Source organism: Peromyscus maniculatus, chromosome 10, assembly GCF_049852395.1.
Source record: "Peromyscus maniculatus bairdii isolate BWxNUB_F1_BW_parent chromosome 10, HU_Pman_BW_mat_3.1, whole genome shotgun sequence".
Classification (NCBI taxonomy): Eukaryota; Metazoa; Chordata; class Mammalia; order Rodentia; family Cricetidae; genus Peromyscus; species Peromyscus maniculatus.
Window position 1 is genome coordinate 44,536,474 of NC_134861.1, and position 20,355 is coordinate 44,556,828.

The window sequence follows — 20,355 nt, forward strand, 5'->3', positions numbered from 1 at the left end:
CAGGAGAGAAAGTATAGCAGTGTTAACTTCCAGTGATTAAAATGCCAGTCCTTTATTACTTATTAAGTAATATATTACTTGTTTTTACTTGGCCTGAGAGACTCTGGTTCACCACTTAAAAATAGATATACACCAGAATTAAAGTTTAAAAGATTACTATTATGCAGTTTCAAATATTTAAATAATAATTTTTTTTATTTACTTACTGGCCGACTTATTCAAACACCATCTCAGTATGTAGCCAAAGCTGGCCTGGAATTCACTATGCAGGCAGAACTGGCCAGGGACTACAGCTCTCTTCCTGCCTCAGCCTCCCGAATGCTTCAGTGACTGACAGGAGTATGCCACAGTTTCACATATCAAAGGTTAATTTTTAAGTATGTGGAAAAAGAAAATGACATGAGGGTATCTGTACATACTTCAGAGTAACCATTGCTACAGGCCAGCCAAACAATGCTATACAAATTATTCAACAACTACTTCTGATTTTTTATACATATTTATACAAGGAGTTATTTGTCACAAATCAAATGAAATTAGAGATTGTAATTATGGTTGTCCTAGCTTGGTGTTCTAGCTTTCCTCCAAAGAGGTAGCTAGTAGCTTTTTTAATGATGATAATCAAATTTCTGTGACATCTGCCACATGGATCCTGGCTGTGAAATCTATCACAGAGTGCCCAGCATCAGAAAGCCTAGAGAGAGGAAGTTGTTCAAAAATCTGCTCAAAAAAATGTTTGCTTCATCCATACATATGCTTTTAATTGTCATATTATCTGCCCCCATCAGTACTTATGGTACTCTGCATTGGGTTTGGAGAATATTATAATATGAGGGGAAAATTTGATTTGATATGTAGCCTTTGTATGAGAAGTGTTGTTAAAACTTCAGCTTTTACTAATATGTAAATTAAATCCTAGGGAGTTCTTTGAGAATTTTAAGGTTTCCTGAGGCATGCATTTAAATATCTTGTATTCAGGCAAGAAAAATATCATCATATATACATATCTAGATATTTATTTATTTATTTTTATTTTTTGGTTTTTCGAGACAGGTTTTCTCTGTGTAGCTTTGCGCCTTTCCTGGATCTCACTTTGTAGACCAGGCTGACCTCGAACTCACAAAGATCCGCCTGCCTCTGCCTCCCGAATGCTGGGATTAAAGGCGTGTGCCACCACCGCCTAGCCTATATAATTTTTTAAATCTTGATTATAAATCATTAAGTTGTCAATCTTTTAGTTTAGGAACTAGATTCTATACAAATTTATAAATTCTATATAAATTAAGTTACACTAAAGTAGTTTTAATGTATGTACATGTTTACATTGTATTTTAGGTCATTGAAATCGACTTGATTTGCCTTATGAAGAAGGTGGTTTGAAATACTGTATAGGTCACATTGAATATTTGGGGTTCCTTTATCCCTGGAAGCCACGTGCCTCTGGAGTCAAGTTTTCTTACCAGTGGAATTGGAAGGATCATATTTTCTACTTTCTGGGAGATATCACAAGTTTTGTTCAGATTCTATATTCAAAGGAGCATTGTCAGCTTCCAAGTAGGGTGAAAATTCTCTTCCTATTGCTATTGATGTCTCATTGCAAACACAGAGAAGATCAGAATCACTCAGATAGCCCTGTGATTTTTCTTCCGTCAGCCAGGCTCATGGCGCTGTTGCTTCACTTTGCACTCCATCTTCAGTTCAGTAGCTGGTAAATAAATAGACAAAGCCACCTAATCATTACAGCAACGTGCACTGACAGAAACCGTTCACCTCTACCATCTCATGTCTCTTGGTTGCAGAAGGTGTGTCCTAGCCAGGGTATTATTAATGAGGTCTCATCTCTCTCTCCCAGTTGATGATGAACACAGTTTTCAACTTCATATGTAGGATGGATCAGGGTAGGAACAAGTTAAATGTGTTAGTACACATTTAAATTGCTGTCTTAATGATGTGTCCTCCTGTATGAGAAAGCAAAGGGAATAGATACTGAGTAAAGTACTTCAAGAGTATCAGAAAAGATTCTGAGGATGTTCCAAAAATTCACATCAGTTCCCTGGTTTAGGGTCATTTTTAGTACTAGTGAAAATGTCTATCTTAATTAAGACAATATGGTATTTCACTCACGTGTCTATTCTCATTGAGGTGTGATAGTGAAGTATGAGGCATTGTCCTCTGTATTTTAAAGTGCATGTATGATTTTAAATGTATTTTCAAGATACTTTTTTTTCAAAATGTAGTAAAAATTGCAAACTATTTAGCACTTTGAATGTAATCACTGTTCTATAATGAAATGAGTTAGAGTCAAGAGATATTTTTATTTTCCTCTGCTTTTGTCCTAATGCTAATACTTCTCAGTATCCACATGCTGTGGTCAGGGGCATACAATGTGTGGCACCCAGTCATCTGTGTCTCATAACCACACTAGTTTCTCATCCTTGACTTCTTGATGGGAGAGGTTGCTCTTGAAATTGTGATTTATGAAATCTTTGGACAGACATTAAAAAGATGAGTCCCAGAAAAGGAAACAATAAAAAAGAAAAATGAAGGAAGAAAGGAAGAGAGGGAGGGAGGGAGAGAGGGAAGGAGAAAGAGAGAGAAAAAGAGAGAAAGAAAGAAAGAAAGAAAGAAAGAAAGAAAGAAAGAAAGAAAGAAAGAAAGAAAGAAAGAAAGGAGAGAAAGAGAGGGAGAAAGGGAGGAAGGAAGATGAGAGAGAGAAAGAAAGAGAAGAGAGACAGAGACAGAGACAGAGAGAGAGGACAGGGACAGAGAGAGAGAGAGAGAGAGAGAGAGAGAGAGAGAGAGAGAGAGAGAGAGAGAGAGAGAGTTGCCTTCATCATCATCCACACCAGGGCATCATATTGTAGTGTAAAACGTTATTAGGAGAACATCCCTGCTTCTTGAAATGACCCCAAATGAATGTTTATGGCTGAGTATAGCAACTTGATTTAAGTATTTAAAATAATCTGAAAGAAAGGAGAAGTAAGTTAAGTCTGGAAAAAGAATGGAGGAAAGATAGCTTTGCCCCATCACTATAGGTTTCTTCTTCAAGTGAAAGATTAAAGCTTGATGTGAATGGCTGACTGCAGCAAGGAGAAAGGTTGATTGCTGCCCCTCCAACTGTTCCAATTGATTGAAAAAAAGCCTAATTTAAAGTTCTGTTTGTTCTATGTCTTAAACCACCAGAATTCTCGTTTAGGACCGGAGGAATGCTCCAGAGAAAAAGAATCTAAGGATAAAAAGTCATTGCAAGCCAACAATTGTTCCTAATCCTCACAAAATGCTGGAGAAATTAAATTTATTCTTTATCGCTCACAGTGTTACCTAGGTCACTAGGCGATGGGAAAATTGGACTGGGAGTCGAGTAGGCTCAAGCTTTGTTTTGTGTCTGGATGCTTAACCTTAGACACTACAAGGCATCTTAGAGTGTTGTGGGAACTAAGTTCAGAGCCTTTACACCAAGACTTTTATTACCCTGGATTTATAACAGGTTGTGCTGTCAGGAGATGAAAATGCTGTGTGTACATTGCAGTGTTAAATGATCATTTAATTAACACCTAAGGGGGGGAAAACCTTGTGAAATTCTTAGCAGCTTTCACTGTTGGTTTCCTGGGAGGTTTTAATATCCTAGTTTCATTGAAATTTCTTTTTCTAAGTAGAGACACAATAGACATGATAAACTTTTTAAGGAAGACAAACAGTTTAACCTTGACCTCTTTTTTTTCTGTAATAATAATTGAAACTCAGTTTTCAATGTGGAATGCTTATTTAAAAGGTTTCTCGACTAATAATTTAAAATACATCTTAATTAAACATTTTGGGTAAAGTTTATAATTGTGTAAATATATCAACATTATTTAAATTTCATCCTAAACTTCTAATTATATAATAATACAAATTACCAACATTTATAAATATATAAATTATTTAAATTACCTTCTAAAATTTTGACTGCAAAGCAGTTACAATTATCAATCAATCTTAATCAGTTTAATAAATTTGGAGTGTTACTTTAAACATTTTTTTCTTTTAAGTTACTGTATTTGTATTGTTTTATAAGTCTGGATCAAATGGGTACTTGGAAATTAGACAATTCTATGAGAAAAAGTACATTATTACATTATTTTATTGCAGTTACTTTGGAGACAGCTCTCATTTTGATTAAAGTTATATATAGACAATAGAGCAGAATAATGCTATTAACCTGAAAGTTCCAAATTACTTCACTAAAATATCGAGCAAGGAGAGCTCTCAAGCATCTTAATTCTCTCTTGCTCTTTTATGAGACAAGTGACTAAAAATGAGTGGTCTTCTGCAATATGGTTAATATGGAAAGTACAAAATGTACTGTCAAAGAGCTGCTGCTTGCTTACTGACACTTTAAAGACATGTTAAAAAAATGTGTATGAGCTGCTCTGGCTTTATCTAGGCATAAATTTTCCATCTGAACATGCGAAACTTTGAAGTTGTTTACCAGACACTGGTATAGCAAAATGTCTCTTACATTTTCTAGGAAATACCATCCTATCATAATGTAGTTTTTCTTTCTTTCCATGTTAAATTTTTGTTTTATTTGTTAATGTTCCCTCTCTGGTTATGTGGATGTACCCACACTCACTTCTGTGGCCTGCATGAGAAGGTTATAGGATAACATGTGGAGTTGGCTGTTTCTTCGACTTTTTGATGCAGCAGCTCTCTTGGTTGCTGCTGTTCCAAGCACTCCAGGCTTGCTGAACCTAGTCTTTCCCTCCCATCCAATTTCCCTGCCTGAGCCTGTTGAGATTACAGATGTGAGCTACTGCATCAGGCTTCCTTTGCATTCTGAGGACTGAACTCAGGGTGTTGAAGGCACTCTTACTTTATGAACCATCTTACTAGCTCTAATGGGGTTTTTCTAAGCACACATTTTTTTCTCTTGCTGCAGCAATGAAAGCTTGTCCCTGTCTGTACATTTGTTTAAAATCCCAGCCTGGCTTGGAACTTAGATGGTAGCAGAGGGGAGGATGCTCTTGCACTGATATGCAGCTTCTGAGGCTAGAGTGCTGGGATCACGTCTGGTTTATGTGGTGCTGGGGAAGTAACCCAGAGTTTCAGGCATGCAGAGCAAGCACTCTAGCATCTGGGCCTTATTCCCAGTTACTTATCCAAATTTTATTTTAAATCAAATATGTAAAAGTAAGCCTACTTTGTGCATTATTTGCTGTATAACACCTTGAGAATTGAATGCTCTTAAAATTTCTTAGTAACCCTACTTTGAATAGAGATATGTTCTCATTTAAAAAAAAAAAAAAAAAAACACTGCTGGGTGTATTTTGGTTTGAGGTTATGTTTTCCTTATTTCTATCCAGATCAGTGTCTCTGCATTTCTTCAATGCACATCAATCTTTTTTTTTTAATTCCCCCAGTATAATTTATTTTCTCAGAGTTTACTCATAGAAACTCATAACTAGGATACCGTTTAAATTCTCCTTTCCTTTGGTTGGAGTAGTCAGAATATCAACAGCATGGAAGTGGAAGAGAGACAAAATCCTGATTACTAATATAGTGGGTATCTAGTGTATACCAAGTGATGGAGTTTTTTTTTTTTCTGTCACCTGTAGTTCTAAGAGGGCCAAGTGGTAGTGGTGGGTATGGAGATTAATGGGGCACAGATTAAGAGGTAGATATACAGAGAGTGAGAGAAAGATTTTGTGAATATTCAGATTTTTTTGATCTAAAAAGATAGATTCCCATTTTCCTTTCAGGTCATCAGTTTGTACCTTAAACAATAGAAATAATTATTGTATATATAGTCATAGTGTAACAAATGAACTAGACACTTCCTCAATGTGTTGCAGTCAGGACATAGGCTATTCAGCCATGCTCTATATTGTCGCCGGCAGTGATTATTTTCGTTAGAATTAACTTCCATATTGTATCAACTCATTTTTCAGGCTTTGAAGACTCATGGCTTTTGAGTTTCCCATTATGTGTTATCATCATCATGGCTGCAAGCTGCATGTCAGGGCAAGCAGATATGCTGTTGTTGCTTAGAAATTCCCAACACATTTTTTTTTTTGGCTCTTGCCTCCTACATTTCTCCTCCTCCACTGAATTTTACCTCCATCAAGACTTTTCAAACTGCTGAGCCCCCATCCCCCACCACACTTTCATTATAACCTAACAGTTATGAGTGCAAACTCTACTCATTGCTGGTTTTGGATGACTTAATGTATAACTTTGGACATGTTATTCAGTTACCTGCCCCAAGCTTCAAGTTCATGTATTAAAGCAAGGATATTTTTAGAATGAACCTTATTGCGTTGTGTGAAGTAAATTTTTCACTAAGGACACACTGCAATGTATGTACTGTGAAATGTATGGTGCTTGGAACAAACGCTATGTAACTATCCTGAGTTGCTTTCTGTTCCATATAATATTCTTTTTAAAAAAATCTACTTATATCCTACTTGTGAGCTTTACAAAAAATATTGTCTTTTTTTTTGTTGTTTCATATATCACATAGACTCTAAAACAGGTAGACTGATAAATACTTTCCAACAGATATTGGATTGAAAGAAAGACTACAAGAGTACATTGAATTTGGAAAGAAATAGACTGTGTGACAAGAATATTTCAAGAGAAATCAAATTGTTTCTACTAGCTTCATTTTCAGAACTCTTTCTCACTAGCTGTGGATGCTGAACAGAGTCACCTGACACTTTTGAAGGTCTCTTCCTTTGCTTGTAAGGTCTAGTAGGCCCAATACAAAATCGTAAATTTACTTAAAACCTTGAGATATTTTCCAGGAATATATATGAATTTGTAATTGGATTGCATGGTTCTGGAAAGAAATTTGTAGCTAGCTGCATGGTGTCATGATGTCTGAAAGTTAGGCACATTTGAACAAAGGCTCCAAGTCTCTAGTAGATATTCAAAAATAATTGAGGGAAGGGAGGAGATTGCAATGTATCTAATACTTTTGATGGCACTTTCTCATAAATTTGTAAGGAACTCTTTACAGAACTTGAAAGAATTACACTGGTTCAATTATTCATTACAATAAGCCAGGGATTAGATTATTTTGCCTGTAAACTAGGATTACGAGTGGTTTTTGGACAAAGCTCTCTCCTATTAGCATTTTAAAAAATAAGACAGATTTCTTCTGTTAAGGAAGTACAGCCTGTTTACGTTTTGCACAGTTTTTCTATTGAATGGGAATCATCTAAAACCTTAGATTAATAAAGAGAGGTACATAAAGGAGACTTGTTGGTTATATGCTGTTGCCTGCCTATCTTGATACTTGATAATCATTCAATATGAGCTGAGTGGTTAGAACTGACACAGTGTCAGTAACTGTCTCCCTCTCAAACACTACTAACAGCAGCATAAAGAGTCAGATTAAAGTTCAGACAAGGCAAACAAATAGAAAGTAGTAGATACACTTGATGTGGCAATATATTGTTTACCATAATAAACTTGCCTGAGGATCAGAGGACAGAGCCAGCCACTAGATTAAACATAGAAATCAGGCAGTGGTGGCACACACCTTTAATCTCAGCACTTGAAATCTCATGCTTTTGTCTGGGAAGTACACACACCTTTAATTCCAGGAAGTGATATGGCAGGACAGAGAAAGGTATATATAAGACATAAGGAAACAGGAACTCACACTCTTTAGGCTGCGGGTTTCATAGAGGTAAGAACTAGTAGCTGGCTGTTCTGCTTCTCTGATCTTCCAGCTTTCACCCTGATAACTGGCTCTGGGGTTTTTTTTTTTTTTGTTTGTTTGTTTGTTTTTATTAAAAGGCCATCTAAGATTTGAGCAACACATGATGAAGGTTTACTTGCTCATATTTGTGTTATGATCTTTAAAGTATCAGGCTTGAGAGCAGTGGACACAATTCTCTCTTATTCTCTATTGGGAATGCATTGTGCACTTGGAAAATGAATTCTCCGGACCTGTTGAGGAGCACAGAATATATGGAACTGGGATACCTGAATGCAATTGACACCTGGAGTGTGCTCTTAGGGGAGCAGCTCCTTCTCTTAGGTGCTGTGGTTGTCATTCCTGCCTTTTCCTGGAATGAATTACACACCTAGTTGATAGTTTACAACAAAGTTGTGAATCAGTTGCCCCAGGTTATCACCCTGCAATCTTCAATTTCACAGACCTATGTGGCGGGCAGCAGGGGGTTGGTGGGGATGAGAAAGCTACACAGCTACATTTGGTAAATTGAAATACCTTTTCGTCTGACCATCAAGCACATAATCCCTTGTAATTTAGTTGATGTTAGGAATTACCTCAGCAAAAATGTGTTTGGAATAGTGAAGCTGAATGAACAAGGATAACATGTGTAGCTTCAGTAATTATGCTAAAAACATCACAAAGTCTGTAGATCAAACTAAGAAGTCCCATCTAATGGGGTTTAGAAAAGAATGTTTCCTTCATTCTTGTCAGTGACACAGCTGGCTTTCATACTGTTAGCACTGTTACTATTTTTGTTGTCATGAGCTAGCAGATAACATCATTGCTATCTGAGGGAAAGGATACTTCATCAAATGCAGAAGAAGCAACCCCACTAATCTTACAATATGAAACCCCATTAAATCTTACAAATGAAAATTAACTATAATTCTGGTAGAGTTTTTTCACACAGACAAATGTTTTCAACTTTTTCTATTTAAAAGTCCCAGCCTAATTTTTTAAAAAAGAATGAATCACTATAGCAATAGGGTCCATAAAGAGCTTTCTCTTTTAAAGAAATTAGGTTGAAGAATAGTATTCAAATATAAGTTGATATATTGTGTGGTCCAGTGGATGGAAATTGATAAAAGATATATCTTTAGTGCATTTGCTTATCTATCTCCAATATCTATGAAAATAAATAAATCCTTTAAGAAAATTGTTTCACAAAGTTATTTGACTGGATGGCCTTTCTCCTTCTTCACTTGCCCTATTTATTTCAGTTTAACCCAAAATGCACTCTTCCAATTAACTACTCCAGTAATTCTGATAACATTTTTTCAATAAAAATTATTTTGGACATGATAGTTGAGGCATATAACTAATTACATTTCTGGTACCAACATGGTGTGCAGCATGCCATTTGTACAGTCTTCATCTATCTTAACCACTTGCAAATGTGAACTTTGCATTCTGAAATTGTGATGAAGGATAGAGAAACTTAGATTTTTATGTAACAATTTCATTAACTTAGGAACAATATTTGTATTAGGGGTGTGTGTGTGTGTGTGTGTGTGTGTGTGTGTGTGTGTGTGTGTATGTGTGTGTGCCCGTGCGTGCATATGGGTGGTTGTGTAAGACCAGTCAACTATACTTTTCATGACCTTATCATTGCTTAGCTTGACTTCTTTCCCTTGTCCTTGTCACTAGGCATCCTGGAGCCTGGTGTGGGAGCACCTGCTGTGCACAGCACTCTTCCTCAATCAAAGGGCAAAATAGAGTGTACATTCTTAGAGCTCAGCGCATCACTTAAGAAGTCTCACCCTCTCCACATAGAACATGTTGCCCAACAATGGTGTTTTATGTGCAGTTTGTTTCTGATTGAAATCACCGCAAAGCTAATATTTTCAGTACTGTGCCCAAGACAATTTTCTAGCACTAGCTGACAAAATAACTAAGAAATGAGGGATTTAACACAGGAATAAAAATAAATAGAAATAATATTATTGTAAATCTCCAAAGGTAATTTTTTTTTTGTTTGTTTGTTTTTTTGTTTTTCGAGACAGGGTTTCTCTGTGTAGCTTTGCGCCTTTCCTGGAGCTCACTTGGTAGCCCAGGCTGGCCTCGAACTCACAGAGATCCGCCTGCCTCTGCCTCCCGAGTGCTGGGATTAAAGGCGTGCGCCACCAACGCCCGGCTCAACAAAGGTAATTTTTAAAACACATTTCAAATTGCATTCAATATTTAAAACATATTTTTGGATGCTGTTAAATGCCAAAATGATCCATTTTGCAATGGTTAAGGTTTTCTGCATAGTAAAGCATTAGACACATACTGCACCAACTTCTTAGATTCATGCTGTATCTGAATAATTGGGAGGACTTACAGATATGTCTGCTGTAGAGTTCAGTTAGTGGTAACTATGATCCATAGATCAAATGGCTTTGGCTTAGGAAAAATACCCAGAGATTTACAAGAATATTAGAATCATTTGTTGTTGTTTTGTTTTTGCTTTTGGCTAAGTTCTCCTCTTCCCCCCATGTCTTCCTTGGTGTTAGAATGAAAAGCCTAGTAATGTAGAGACAAACCAAGAGTACTTGCCCTGGCTTCCTACTAGGTATTGTCTGTAGGGAATTCTTTCTATTCTCCTGGAGATTTTGTGTTTTCACACCTACTCCTTGGATGTGGAAATCCTACCTGGCTTTGTTACTCACCAGGCATTATTTCATTTCCCTTTATCATGACTACTGCTGCTCAGCAGGTGCCACTACCCATTGGGGCCCCTTCCTTTTGGTTGCCATGGACTTCCAAGCAATAGACATCATATGTTTCTACTTACTTGTTAACATGGTCAAGCCACAAAGAGTATAGCCTGAGGAATTAAAATTGTGCTTCTTTGACTAAGTCTAGCATATTGTAGAGTCATGTATTAGAGCTGTTAATTAACTAACTAAATGCTTTCCATAGGTTGAACAGTCTTTGAAGACTTGGGTGTATTCTTCCCTTGTACCAGCATAGGGCAGTATTCACAAGGAGTGGGCACTTAGTTATTCATAAATGGAGAGAAAAGGGGAGGGAGAGAACACAATAGGTTCATAGAATCATTCATGAACACACTGTAGGAAACACTCTACATTTATTTTTAAATATTGGCCTTTGATTTTTATTGTTTTTCTTATTTTTGAAATTATAATCTAATTAGGTCATTTTTCCATTCCTTTTTTGCTTCCCCATTCTCCTTTGTACCCCTTCTTGCTCTTTCAAATCCATGACCTCTTTTAAATTAATTGTTATTAAGTGCACATATGTATGTGTTTAGATACATATATTCCTAAATACAATCTGCTTACTCTGTATAGTGTTCCAGGTATGACCATTTGATGGTGGAAAACCAATCAGTGTGCTCTTCTCTGAAGAAGACACTTTCTCTCACTCTCAGCACTCCCAAGTTATCTGTAGTTCTCAATGTATGGTTGAAGCCTCTTGGGTTTTCCCCTGTTCACTTTAGCATGTCTATTCTTGTTGTCCATGTTTGGCTCATCTTTATGCAGTCATGTTGGTGAGACTTTATGGGTATAACTTATGGCATTGCTAGGAGACACAAAGTGTTTAAATTGAAAGAGAATAGCAATTAGAAAATTGTTCAGTGGACATACTCAACACCGGCAACTTTCTGTACTAATTTATTCATTGGTATGCAAAGTATCTTAATGATGAAAGCCTGGAAAAAACAAAACAAACCAAAAAAAAAAGGTGTTCTCAATAACATTTGGATCATCTAGCCATCAGTTGCTTCCTATAATTTGAATGTGTATATGTGTATGGTGGCTTGATTTAGTTAACATGCAAATAAGATTTTTTTTCCCCTACAAGATGGAAGTTCCTGCTATGGTAGGAGGAACTGAGGCAGATGCTTTCATGTCATTGTTTTGTGTCCTTGGGCTGCTGAGGCACAGCTTGCATCATCCAGTGTGCTTCCCTGTTCTTTGCCACTCTACCCCATGTGTTTGTGACATTTTTATTAGTCTTTTGTGCTTGGTCACTGTATTAAATCCAGCAATTTATTCCTCTCCTCTTAAATTGTATTCTCTGCTCAGGGGGTGGGGTAAAACTCACAGTGCTTACACATAAAAAGTCATTATCTCTCTTAGCAAACCCAGCCACAAAGAAACAGTGAATCATGACAGCTCTGCTAGGGAACACAGGCCACATCATGAAGGGCAAGAAAGTGAGAGCAAGGAACGATGAAGTCTGCTGTCCTAGGAAAATGTTCATCAGCTGTGGCAAAGATTAGTAGCCCTGCCCTGATTCACACCTCATTTGACAGACAGTTTAGCATGCAGTTGAGTAGGCAGATAAAGTTTATACCAGATAATGCTCTCTGTTCATCACCATAATTTACTTGGCACCAGTCAAATCCAATCAGGATAGTTATTTTACTTTCTGCAATTCAAAACACCTTTTCACACACACACACACACACACACACACACACACACACACACACACACACACGAGCATGCATGCAAAACACACAGGAAAGAGAGATACACTGACTCGATATTTTTTGCATCTTGAGACTGAGGTCATGTTTTATTTATTATGCTATCACCTTTTGTTTTGCTTGGTCCCTTTGTTGGAACATTTTGTTGAGTAAATGACTTTAGGACAGTATATAACAAATCTAAATGTGTTTTTCCTCTGCAAGGCCCATGTGTAGGGTTTAATCTAAGGCTACATATTTTCAGGGCTAGCAACAATTTCCTCCTGTGCTTCTAATAGTTAGTAGAACAGTTGTATCTTCACAGTAAGCTTGGCCCTCATCTCTCTCTCCTTCCTGGCATTCAAAATACTGGTGGCAGATTCTGTTATTCATTTTTGTGATTCTCACAGCAGTTGTCATAGGAGCAATCACGTAGAAGAAGCTAGATAAATTTTGTATATATATATATATATATATATATATATATATATATATATATATACACACACACATATATATAAATTTGTGTGTGTGTGTGTGTGTGTGTGTGTGTGTGTGTGTGTGTGTGTGTGTACATATACACTTGTTTGAGTACACTGTGCATGCAGTGTCTACAAAGCCCAGTAGATGACCAGGATTACTTGTAAATTGAGTTACAGGTGGTAGTTAGTAAGACCCCCAGAGTGGGTGCAGGAAACCAGACTTGCTCCTCTGAAAAATCAGCAAGTGATGTTAATGTTTGAACCATTTCTTCATCGCCCAATAAATAGAATTAACAAAAGCCTTTCTTCCTTCTTGTAAATTTTGTTTTGAAAAACATTTATGTGTATATTTTAAAAAAGGTTTTCCAGATGCAGAGATTCACAGCTCTGGGAGTCCTGTTGAAGAGAGAGAGGAGGGATTGTGTAAGCCAGGGATGCCAAGGTCATGAAGGAAGAACTCAGAGAGACAGCTGACCTGAGCTCCTGAGAGCTCATGGACTCTGCACCAACAGCCATGGAGCCTGTATGGGACCAGTCTAGGCCCTTTGCATGTATGTGACTGTTGTATAGTTTGGTCTGGTAGTGGGGCTCCTGAAAGTGGCATAAGGACCTGTGCCTGGCACTTGAGCTCAGAACCGATTTCTCATGCTAGATTTCCTCATCCAGCATTGTTGCCTGGGGAGGAGCTTGGTCCTGCCTCAACTTGATGTGTGTGTGTGTGTGTGTGTGTGTGTGTGTGTGTGTGTGTGTGTGCGTGTGCGCGCGCGCGCGCTTTGTTGAAGCCAACAGAGAGGCCTGTCCCTTTTCTGAAGGGAGACAGAGGAGGAGTCCTTGGGGAAGGGGTTAGAGGGGAGCTCAGGGGAGGAAATGGGAGGAGAGGAAGGAGGGGAAACTATGATCGAGATGTAAAATAAATGAAAAAAAGTAATTAATAAAATAAAAAGGCTCTTCATTCTTTGCCTCCATCCCAAATTTCTACCAAAACTGGAAAAAAATTCAAATAAAATACAACTTTAATAGCATTGCATATGATTTTTAAACAGTTCAATACTTAAAAATAACAGCATGTTTATTGTCTACAAACTGGTAAGTCAACTGATTTCCTGGTAAACTGTCATTGCTGTTATTATATTCATCACTTCATCATGAGAACATATTATAGTAATTTGTTTTGAACTCTTTTAAAAAGAATAGCTTGTAAGCCAGGTGGTGGTCAGGTGGTGGTGATGCACACCTTTAATCCCAGCACTTGGGAGATAAAGGCAGGCAGATCTCTATGAATTCAAGGCCAGACTGGTCTATAAAGAGAGTTCCAAGACATCCAGGGCTGAAACTCTATCTAAATAAATAAATAAATAAATAAATAAATAAATAAGAAAGAAAGAAAGAAAACCAGCTTGTATGTTAACATGCTATAGACGAGAGAGAACTCAGCCTTTGTGTGACAGCAGGAGGAGCTCAAATGTTGGTTTAGTGGGAGAATAACTCTCTAGGCCCTATCTCCCCTGCCTGTTAAATGTCCACAATGTGTGTGCACTTATCTTACTAGTTTGTGGTGAAACCCAAGTGATGCGATGGTGTCCGTAAAGTACTCAAGCTCAGTAATTTTGAAGGTACTTTCACTATGGCTGTATTAGAAACACTGACAGTCTTTTGAGTTCATGTTCACTTACTCTCTGAAATGCCCAAGTCTTAACTGTAGGGAAACCTCGTGTTAACTTCTCTGTGTCCAGCCTCTCTTCTTTCTGTTTCCCAGGAGATCCCCAGTTGGATTCAGTGCCCCATCTCTTCACAGGTCATAGCGGCAGGCTGCCTAGTGTCTGTCAGTCAGCACATTGCATTTCTCTGGTAATTCTATACCAGAAATTTTCTAGTTCATGTTGTTTTCATGCTACAGAAGAAAGAGACCTAGATATCCTCTTCAGGGATATTATCTCTTTCTCTCTTTATTCTCTCTCTCTCTCTGTTTCTAAGGCAGGAAGCATGTCAACCTGCTTACACTGGCGACCATGTTTAGTCCAGGAGTGAAGCTGTTGGACAACAGAATGTAGAAATGTAGAAATAAAGAGATAAAAGCTCCAGTCAGTGCCTTGATCTCCACCCCTGAGATGCTTGCCCTGTGAGATAGTAATTCCCCTTACGGAGTTAGGTTTGGAGACTTTTCAGTTATTTGCAAACTAAAGTTTAAAGCACTAACCCTACAGCAAGAACCAGAGCCAGCTTTCTTAACATTTTTTTTAATCTGTGAGCATAAAATATGATTTCCTAAGATTACAATTTCTTTCCCTCCTTTTCTCATATAGTGGGTAGACTACTATTATTTTACTTATTAAAAATATCTGTGAGACTCAGTACCTGTCTACATGATAATCTTTTCATTTTTTCTTATTCAGAGATTCATTTATTTTATGGTTGCCACATGTGTATATCCACTTTTCATTTCCTATTTTTTGCTTTATGACAACCTACCCAAGAGAAACCACACATAGTCATTATTATTTTTTGAATGGCATTTTATATTTGATCAAGGACTTGTTTAGTTTATGTAGAAGCTTTGTCATTGATAATATTTGAAGAAGTGTGTACAGATTTGTTTTGTCTGCTTCCTTATTTAAAATGTGAACTTCATGAAGACTCTGCTCCAGACTCAGTGAAGCTGTGTCTCAGAAATGGCAGGTGGGGATGGCTCGATGCTCTACCAGGGTTTGATGAAGGAAGAGAGAGAAAGAGAAGGAGAGAGGAAAGATTAAATGTGACCTACAGGGCTCCAGGAATTATCAGTTTTTTAGATATGAAACCATTCTTAATGGGTCTCTGAGGCCTGTACACCTGCCATACTCTGGACAGCATCCACTCGCTTCTTGTCCTTCCCTGGGCTCCAGCTCTGTAAGATTCTGTAGCTCATTAGGTTTATCTCCCTCCTCACCTGCACTGGCTTTGGCATATGCCCAGCCGTTGTCTGTCTGTGTGTCTGTCTGTGTGTCTGTCTGTGTGTCTGTCTCTCTCTCTCTCTCTCTCTCTCTCTCTCTCTCTCTCTCTCTCTTCCTCAGCTCTCTGCATACATCTCTGTTTATGTGATTATGTATGAATGTTCTGTCTTTACTACAGCTTGAAAACAGGCAAGTGTTTACTCAATCCTCTAATGGTTTGCCAGTGTCTGGCATATGTTAGTTGTTCATAATTATGTATTGAATGAATGCCAGCAAACATTGTCTTGTCAGCCTACTTCCATATTTCTTCTTAGCAAATTGCACTTATTGTTTGCCGAAGGTTTGTTTTCATATTATCTATTCATGTGTCTCTAATAATAAGCTACATAAAAGAAAGTTGTGCTCATAAGAGATAGATGTTGTATCCTTGACTCATTCTTATCCTGTTTCATTGTCTTATTTATGACTCAGTTTATGCTATAGTTTGAACATGATCCTCTAATGTTCATGCATTGGAAGCATGACCCCCAAGTTTATATAGTAATAATATTTAAAGATAGGGCCTTAGGGAGGTTGTTAAGATTATGTAATGCTATTTGTGTGTTCCTATGGGGATGTGAATAAATGCCTGTTCAGTTAGAAAGGACCATAGCAGACCAAGCAAAAATCCTTGCATGTCCAACTTGGTGAGTGTCTTAGGGTTTCTGTTGCTGTGATAAAACAGCATTACCAAAAGCAACGTGAGGAGGAAAGGGTTTATTCCACCTTAGGGCTTGTAGCCCATCTTCCAAGGAAGTTAGAGCAGGAATCTAGAGGCAGGAGCTGATGTAGAAATCATGGAGGTGTGCTACTTCCTGGGCTCCTCCTCATCACTTCCTCAGCCTGTTTTCTTATAGCACCCAGAACCACCAGGATGGTTGGTACCATCCACAGTGAGCTGGGTTCTTCTATATCAATGATCAATCAAGAAAATGTACCATAGGCTAGTCTATTGGGGGTGTTTTCTCAATTGATGTTCCTTCTTCCAAAACGATGCAAGATGGCCTCAAGTTAACATAAAATCAGCTAGCACAGTGAGTCAAGGAGTTCGATGGAGATTCTTATAGTGACTCCAAGGCATTTACATACCCCAGTCTATTATTTACCACTTTTAAAATCTTGGTAATCAGCTTTATAAAGATCTCATGGATGTTCATGAACCATGGGATTCCCATGAACCCCATGAGCCTTTGTCTTGTGAGCATCCCTACTCTTTCTACAGGTGCATATTGATAGACTCCCACCTCATAAGGTGAGAATCTCTGATTGAAATGACCTTATGATTCAAGATGCCAGTGGTCATGTACAATACACACGACTCTCTACTCCATGATAGTATAAGTGTCTTTTTAACAAAAGGAAAAGTTCCTATCATGGGTGCTCATGCTGTCTTACCATGAGATGTTGTGCACTGAGCTATAGTGCAGAAAAAAAATCATCACCCAATCCTGAATATGTTTTGGTAATAAGTCAAAGTATTCCTCAGCCTTGGGAACCAGTTTTCTAAATAAAAAGGTTTTCTTTATATATTACCTAGTCCCAGGTGTTTTTGTAGTACTAGAAAACAGCTTAAGGGAACATAGAATTTACTTCGCCCAGCTTCTCTTCATTCAAGTCTGGATTGTGTGGTGATCTGTAGGGCTCTGAATCCTGTTAGCACTCTCACACTGTCATTACTCATCTCTTTTTTGCATCTGTCTCTCCAAAGTAGATTCAGAATCTAGTCTGAGATGTTTGTCTATTGCTGAGCGCAGAGCCTGGCATAGTCGGCGCCAGAGATACTTTTGAAGTGGGTGAGTTAATGAATGCATGCCTTACACTTGTGTGATATTCCCCAGATGTCTAATGTATTTCTGGAAAAGCATTCAGTAAATATTTATAATTTAATTCTGTGTCTTCAGTGTAGTATATGCATCCCTCATGGCTGCTCAGGAAAGTCTACTTTTCAATGATCTTATATTTGAGGAAATTGAAAAAGAAATGTATATAAGCATTTGGGAAGGAAGAGAATAGGGCTCAGAAAGTCTGCCTGCTGCTCTTTGTATCTTATTGGCCCCCCAAGAGGCTGCCTTTCATTCTGTTTCCATTGAGATTCTATGAGGAACAGAGGGAGAAAGAAAAATATTAAAATTTTTTGCTTCCATTTCTACTTAAATTTTCTCTCAATGTTTAAAACTCTACATTTTTCTATTTCTTTAAAAATACATAACATATAGATAAACTAATACTAAATTATGAACATGTGAACAAATTACAAATGGTTGAAAGTTTTGCTAAAAATATGAGTACCACCACACATGATAACACATTATAGAGACTTTTTAAATTTAATTAGTAATTTTAATGCAATAATAGTTTCCAAAAGTGACTTGCAGGTTTCTTTGGATGTCATTCCCAGAAAGCTTTAGGAGGGGATAGATGAGTTTAGGGTAAAAACATTTGGGAAGCCCCAATTTCCACTGAATGCCTGCAAATGTATGCATGTGAGAATCATGTGACTATCATTTGTTCCAGTGTATGCTGAAGAATGGATGGTTTGTGGCTGCATTGTAGTTCAAATCCATCACAAGGCAGTCCTTTTTTTCTGAAAAGCAGATCAGCTAATTTTAAGAATCATTAGCCAATTATCCTCTCAGAAGAGAAGTTTATGACCAGTCATCTCGTCTCCCATGTATTAGCATATTCTAAACCTTTAATTACAGAGCAGTATTGTAATTCTCTGCTTTGGAATATGAAGAGTTGATGGTAGGGCAGTACTTACAAAACAGACACAGTTATCAGGACACATAGTTCCTTAACTAGAATTACACAGCTCATCTTTTAAACTTTAGGTAAAATAACTCTGTGCCTTTGTGGATCCTTTCTTTTCCTCTGTAAGATGGAAATTGTGTTAACTCACAAATTTGTTATGAGAAGTAAGCAGGAATATTTTAACATGGCTTGCATAGTACCAAACATGTATTTTGTTGAGTGTTAAATTCCGACATCCTTTTTCTTGTTTATGAATGTTAATAAAACTACAGCTGTTTGACTCTGACATGATTGAAGGAAAGGTTTATTCTTTCGGTCTACTAAGCTGGTCAAATGTGACTACATATTTTCAGTCAGATGTCTGAATAATGGAATTACTTGGGTTTAGAGGGTGAGAGGCCCTTATCCCATTTTTTTTTGCCTCTGTACTCTAAGTACCCCTGTTATCTGACTGAGTAATGAAACTAGACATGTCTTCTGTCATTATTCTTTTGACTCCTGAGTGACCCAGAGCTCTGGAGGACTGAGATGAATTTTAACAGTATATCTGGAATGACAACATACAAATTTCATTTTAGGTAGGTTTTTTTTTTTTTTGTAGTTTCTAAACGTACAAGAGGAGGCCATGCATTCATGTAAACAAATCAATATTAGCTGATGAGGATGGAAGGTGCACTCTATGTCTGCAGAAGAGTCCATGTGTTGCACTAGTTTATTCAGGAAAGATAGTCTAAGAAATGTGGATTGGACCATTTTGAGGGGTGTGATTACTAGGCTAATGACTTCAGTAACAGCTACTGGCAGTATCTGTCTGATCGGGATCACAATCAGTATCTATGATAGTTATGGTTGAATTTAAGTGACTTCATATCTAGAGGTCAGTTATAGGATAATGCCCTGGAAAGTCCTCATCCAGGAAAAGGGAAGAAGGCTTTATGGAGAGATACTTTATAGTGAAATTATATATGTTTTACACTATGATGATTTCAGATAGAGGGGAAGAATTTAGATTTGTAAGAAAGCCTGTATAAAGAGCAAAGGAAGCGATTGTTTCAGCATTTTGATTACTTGAGACATTAGACATAATTATCAAATGAAATTTTCAACCCATAAATAGTGAAAAATAAAGTCACACTTCATAAAGCACTCCTTTCCATTTCAGGTTTGAGTCACATTTTTCTTTATCCCTGATACCCTGCTCCCCTAGTCTGCTATTTGAGCAATAAGGGGTGTGGGTGAATTAAAACCAAGGTGTGGCCTTGGTTTTCTGTAGTAGAATCAAAGCATTTCCGTTGTGGAAAGGGTCTGAGAAAATTAGGTGAAGCAGCAGGAGCCAAAGAGATGCTGTGCCTTGCTCGGGGCAGTCCTTACCACAGAGAGAGAGCTGCCACTGTCTCTGTTGTTCAGATTCCAGACTCCCGGTATGAAGGCTCTTCTGAGATTCCAGGCTGCCTGCATTCCACATGCTCCTCTATTTGTTGTCCCTGAGGACATTTCCCTGGAGAAATGTTGTCCTTAGAAACTATCAGCATATCTAGGGTGCTCCCTCATGTTCTGTATGAAGTCAGGATCCTGGAAGTTCAGAGCCTTCACTTTGCCTGTTTCTCCTCCATACCTTGAAGTTTATATGCTGAAGTCACTGCAAGAGAGGCTGACATGTCAATTTTCCCCCAGAAATTTTCAGTTACACTGGCATGTTTGGTTTTTGATTTTAACCAATGTTTTTGGCTCTGAAAAAAAAAGAGAGAGAAAGGAAATTCACGTTTTCTTTCTTTGTAAGTTGGTTAGAGCTTATATGACAACTTTTTGTTAAGAGGGAAATGTTATATACCTTAGTTGCTGGACCAGAAAGAGAAAAATGAATTGTGGTTAATAAAGGATAGACTCATGACTGGAATTCATGTCTTCCCTGATCTTTACCCCTAAAGAAGCCATCACTAATGACTTACTAGTAATATTGACAATGTGAAGAGTTTTCAGAGGAACTTGGTCAGGGTAGTAGAGTGC

General features: G+C 37.6%; 1 protein-coding gene and 1 long non-coding RNA gene across 3 annotated transcripts in view; both read left to right on the forward strand.

The window, feature by feature from the left end:
- Slit2 (slit guidance ligand 2) overlaps window positions 1-20,355 on the forward strand; it is a 338,894-nt gene that overhangs the window by 23,001 nt on the left and 295,538 nt on the right. The window lies entirely within an intron of this gene.
- Window positions 7,779-12,604, forward strand: LOC143267600 (uncharacterized). The gene is made up of 2 exons (XR_013042889.1): window positions 7,779-9,685; window positions 9,871-12,604. It is a non-coding gene; the product is annotated as an uncharacterized LOC143267600 (long non-coding RNA).